Source organism: Anabrus simplex, chromosome 1 (genome assembly GCF_040414725.1).
Source record: "Anabrus simplex isolate iqAnaSimp1 chromosome 1, ASM4041472v1, whole genome shotgun sequence".
NCBI classification, from domain to species: domain Eukaryota; kingdom Metazoa; phylum Arthropoda; class Insecta; order Orthoptera; family Tettigoniidae; genus Anabrus; species Anabrus simplex.
This window is the reverse complement of record NC_090265.1, coordinates 1,664,314,554-1,664,320,324: the sequence shown is the minus strand read 5'-3', so window position 1 is coordinate 1,664,320,324 and position 5,771 is coordinate 1,664,314,554.

The following is a 5,771-nucleotide window of genomic DNA, read 5'->3' as shown; positions in this document are numbered from 1 at the left end:
ATTCTTCCGAAAATCGGATGGGACTTCTCCTGTCTCATACATCTTGTACACTAAATGAAATAACCTTGCCATGCTGGTTTCTCCTAAGACAGTTAGTAATTCAGAGGGAATGTCATCAATTCCAGGTGCCTTGTTCCTATTGAGGTCACTCACAGCTCTGTCAAACTCTGACCTCAAAATTGGGTCTCCCATTTCATCAGCATCAACAGCCTCTTCATGTTCCAGAACCAAATTATCTACATCTTTACCTTGATACAACTGTTGGATATGCTCCTGCCATCTTTCTGCTTTGTCTTCTTTCCCTAGAAGTGGCTTTCCATCTGAGTTCTTAATATTCACACACCTAGATTTCCTTTCTCCAAAGGTTTCCTTGATTTTCCTGTATGCAGCATCTACCTTTCCCAGGACCATACAGCCTTCGACATCCTTGCACTTCTCCTTCAGCCATTCTTCCTTAGCTACCTCGCACTTTCTATCCACTTGATTCTTTAATCGCCTGTATTCTTTTCTGCCCTCTTCATTTCTAGCATTCTTGTATTTTCGTCGTTCATCAATCAGGTCTACTATCTCCTGAGTTATCCACTGATTCTTAGTTGATCTTTTCTTCCTTCCTAACATTTCTTCAGCAGCTCTACTGACTTCATTTTTCATGACTCTCCACTCTTCCTCTATAGTGTTTCCTTCAGCCTTTTCATTTAGTCCTTGTGCAACATGTTCCTTGAAACAATCCCTCACACTCTTTTCTTTCAACTTGTGTAGATCCCATCTTTTTGCATTCTTTCCTTTCTTCAATTTCTTCAACTTCAGATGGCATTTCATGACCAACAAGTTGTGGTCAGAGTTCACGTCTGCTCCTGGGAAAGTTTTGCAATCCAACACCTGGTTTCTGAATCACTGCCTAATCATAATGAAGTCTATTTGATATCTTCCTGTGTCTCCAGGTCTCGTCCACGTATACAGCCGTCGTTTGTGGTGTTTGAACCAAGTATTGGCAAGGACTAAATTATGATCAGTGCAGAATTCAACCAGCCGACTTCCTCTTTCGTTCTTTTGTCCCAATCCAAATTCTCCTACTGTACTACCTTCTCTTCCTTGGCCTACCATTGCATTCCAGTCTCCCATTACAATTAGATTCTCTTCACCTTTTACATATTGCATTAAATCTTCTATCTCCTCGTATATTCTTTCGATGTCTTCATCATCCGCTGAACTAGTAGGCATATAGGCCTGTACTATCGTGGTGGGGATTGGTTTGGTGTCTATCTTGACGACAATAATTCTTTCACTATGCTGGTCGTAGTAGCTTACCCGCTGCCCTATTTTCTTATTCATTATTAAACCAACTCCTGCATTTCCCCTGTCTGATTTTGTGTTGATAATTCGGTAGTCGCCTGACCAAAAATTTTGTTCTTCCTGCCAACGTACTTCACTTATACCAACTACATCTAACTTTAGCCTATCCATCTCCCTTTTAGATTCTCTAACCTACCACAACGATTCAAACTTCTAACATTCCACGCTCCGACTCGCAGAATGTCAGTATCCATCTTCATGATGGTCGCCCCCTCTCGTGTAGTCCCCACCCGGAGATCCGAATGGGAGACTAGTTTACCTCCGGAATATTTTACCCGGGAGGAAGCCATCATCAGAACATCATTCATACAGAGAGAGCTGCATGTCCTCGGGAGGTAGTTACGGCTGTAGTTTCCCGTTGCTTTCAGCCGTGTAGCAGTATCAACACAGCTAAGCCATGTTGAGTATTATTACAAGGCCGTATCAGTCAATCATCTAGACTGCCGCCCTTGCAACTACCGAAAGGCCGCTACCCCCCTTTCGATGAACCATTCGTTAGTCTGGTCTCTCAGCAGATACCCATCCGATATGGTTGCACCTGCGGCTCGGCTATCTGCATCATTGGGACACGCAAGCCTCCCCACCGCGGCAAGGTCACATGGTTCGCAGAGGAGGCTCGTCTACTTATGGGTAAAATTGAGTTAGAAATGTTGAACTGGGTATCATTTTGGTAGGGTTTTCTCACAGTGCATTACTTTTGGGTACTAATGGGACAGCTTCAAACATAGAATTCGGCTCACGTATGGATACTTGATGGGTCAAGGTTCGTGTAGAAGTAGATGATTCTACCTTTCATAAAAGTGATCCGAACTACGAATTGTACGTATACAAAGAGTAAAATGTAGGTATAATAGAGAAATAGAGACAAAGCTGACATACGGAACAGAGATTTGACGAAACGTCATAGGACCAAAGTTGAAGATCACTCCAAACTGAACGGTGATTGTTCCATCCGTTCTGTAATAAGACTTGCCGTTTAGCCCCGAAATACCTCGAAACGAAGGTCTGCATGGACATTGAAATTGCCTCAATATTCTGACATTTTTCGAGGGTAAAATATTAAATATTTAATGATCTTGGAAGCTTTCCGTCGATTACAGACTAAGACTTATAATTTTGCCAAATTTCAACTTTCTAGATCGTCTGGAAAACTGTGCGTCAATCTTGTTTTGGAGGAGGGGTTAAGAATGGGGACTTTCACGAAACTAAAGCTAACAAATATGAGATGGTTATTATTACGGATGACTGTACGGAAATTTCGCCAAAATAGTCAATGTACAGACACACGTTTGTTACGATTTTATTTATATAGATTACGCCAATTTGGCAAATATTAGCGTTTCTCTTCATTTAACACTAAATTAAAACTTCCTAATTCCTAGCACAATGCTTGTAGAAGATACTAGCTGTAGTATTTGTCGCTGATAGCGTGTGTTTGATGATATCGTCCCTGTTCTGCCAAAACGGCAAATGTAACAATGCTCTTCCTATCCATTATTTCTCTTAAGACTGGTATCGCCTTCCAGATGGATATTGATATGCGGTCCATCAGAACAATTTTCGTTGAGTCCATTCTCCTATGCGCGTGTGTAAATGAAAATGAACCTTAAATACATCACACTCTAGGAGTGGGTAAATGTCACGCAAAGGTACGTTCCTTCAGTATGGTACAGTAAGGTTCATTTTCCTTTACACACGCACATAGGAAAATGAACTCAACGGAAATTGTTCTGATGGACCGAATATCAATATGTGGCTGGAAGGCGTGACCATTCCTAAGCGAAATAATGGATAGGAAGAGCATTGTAACATTCGCCGTTTTGGCAGAACAGGGACGATATATTTGTCGTCCCCCCATATTGTTCTTCAGATTCTGAAGCACACAAGTGGACATGCCTATCCGTGTCAGCGGCTTGTCATGACGTAATCGCTCCTTTGGTGTCTAAGGCCCTTTATAGTTTCATATACTTCTGCATTATTGCTGATCTTGATTTGATCTTTCCCTTCAGTTATAAAAGAAAACCAAGAAATAATCACGAATGTACAAAGGTTCTGAAACGTCGCCGGAACGATCTCCATAGGAAACCTCTTCGCAGTCTGTAGAGCTACAGTAAGTACCAGCTCTTGGACTTAAAATTCCACGTGACTGCAACTGATATTTCCTTTACTCTTTACTGTACCTAACAAAATATAGAAAATAATCACCATGAGCTATTTTCGTACGAAACCAACCGTAAGAGACATGCGTTCCATGTTGCTTTTTTTTTTTTTTTTTTTTTTTTTTTTGGGGGGGGGAACGACCTATCGGTAAGGTCCTACACGAACTTATTCTAAACTGTAATACCAAAATTCCTTTAAACCCACCCATCCATAGAAAACTGTATTTTTTTTTTTACAAGTTGCTTTACGTCGCACGGACACAGATAGGTCTTATGCTGACGATAGGAGAGTAAAGGGCCAGAACTGAGAAGGAAGCAGCCGTGGCCTTAATTAAGGTACATACCCAGCATTTGCCTGGTGTGAAAATGGGTAACCACGGAAAACAATCTTCAGGGCTGCCGACAGTGGGGTTCAAACCCACTATCTGCCGAATACTGTATACTGGCCGCACTTAAGCGACTGCAGCTATCGAGCTCGGAAAAATTATGAAACTGAACTCGACATAGGTCATTGCAATGGCTTCAGTATTCTTTTCAGAACACAATATAAATAACTGGAGTGACCCAGCCACCGGCAGCCGTGAACACTGCTCTTCCGTTTTCCGTAAAGTGTGCACACTCCCATTCCTATCAGTGCCTCATAACAGGGACGTGGCCACAAAAATGAATCCTTCGTTTCCAAATGGTGCCCGCTATCCTTTCCACATGCAGGTACAGTTTGTTGTAATGCCGTCTCCTGTTGGCTACTCGCCATTTTCTCTGCTTGGTCCTAGGATATTTCTCAGGATTTTTATTTCTTTGGCTTTTAACTTTTCAATCTGGCCCTTCCTGTTGAATGTAGGATCGCTGGACGAATGACTGCACTATAATTCCTAAACTTGGCGTTGATGGACACAGACCATTTGTTGTAAATATCTCTACTTAGCTGGTATACCACTTCCATCTTGTTGATCTTAGATGTGAATGCTTCTTTCTCAGAGTTGGCAAACCAACTTAAACCCAAATGGCCTCTAGATCTCCTTTGAAAACACCGGATGGACACATTATCCTCTCGCTTAAGTACTTAAACTTTTCTGCCTGTTTGAATTTTCGCTGTTCCATAATTCTCTAGCAGCCGGATTGTCATTAGTTATAAATTCCGACTTTTTATAAAGAGATCTAGAGGTCATTTGGGTTTAAATTGGTTGTTTTCTTTTGCGCAGGTATCTAGGGAATCAGCGTATATCACAAGATCATCTGAAAAAGCTAGGCAATATATACATCAGGTCATTTCTCTCGCAACCTATTCTAAGTCTAATCTCGACGTCTTCCTTTCATATCTCTTTGCGCTATTCGCGAATATTTTCCTCCAGTATACAGTTGAATAGTAGAGGCGATAATCCGTCTCTTTGAGTTACACCGGTCTTGATTTCGAAGATGTCCTAAAACTCTCCCCTGACTCACACTTTGGAAGTGTTGGTTAGTTTCTATTGGTTAAACGCTCTCGTTTCGCTGTCTATACCCATCTCCTTTAGAATTTGGAGGAGTGTATGTCGATCTATAGAATCATAGGCATTTATGAAGTCGACGAAGTTAACCACTAATTTCTTATTTCTGAGATTCTGATATGAAAGAACGAACTTAAGATTCATGATCTGCTCGTCCTTCGCAAAAACCTATTTGATATTCATCCAATTGTGAATCGAGCTGCTTTCTTCCCGGGAATTACGGGCTTGCCAAAGAATTTCGCACGTTATCGAAAGGTGGGAAATGCCACGGTAGCTGTCTACATCTGCTTTGTCATCTTTCTTATGAAAAGGATAGATGAGGGCTGCTGTCCAATCACTTGGAATTTTCTCTCTCTCCAGATCTTGCGAAAGATCTCTGTTATTTTTGAGGATCGCCTTCCAGAGTTCAGCAGTTATTGCATCTTCGCCAGGAGCTGTATTGTTCTTTAATGACTTGATTATCTGGTTGATTTACTCTTTTCTTTTTCTGATGGAGAAGAGTCATAGTTTGGAGTGTGTGGTTTCAGCAAAGGTGAACTGTGATTCAGGTTTTTCATACTTGAGAAGGGATTCAACATATTTTACCAAGATCTGACAGTTTGTAGTCCAGTTTACCTTTGCGGGCTCTGAAATGTAGACTTGGAAGGATGTCTTTTGTATTTAGTGAGGTTGCGTTTGAACGTTCTATAGAAATCCTATTCGGTTTTTGTCCAATATGTCATGATCCGCCTCCAACTCTCATCTGACGCCGACGTAGACCAGCTGATCACCA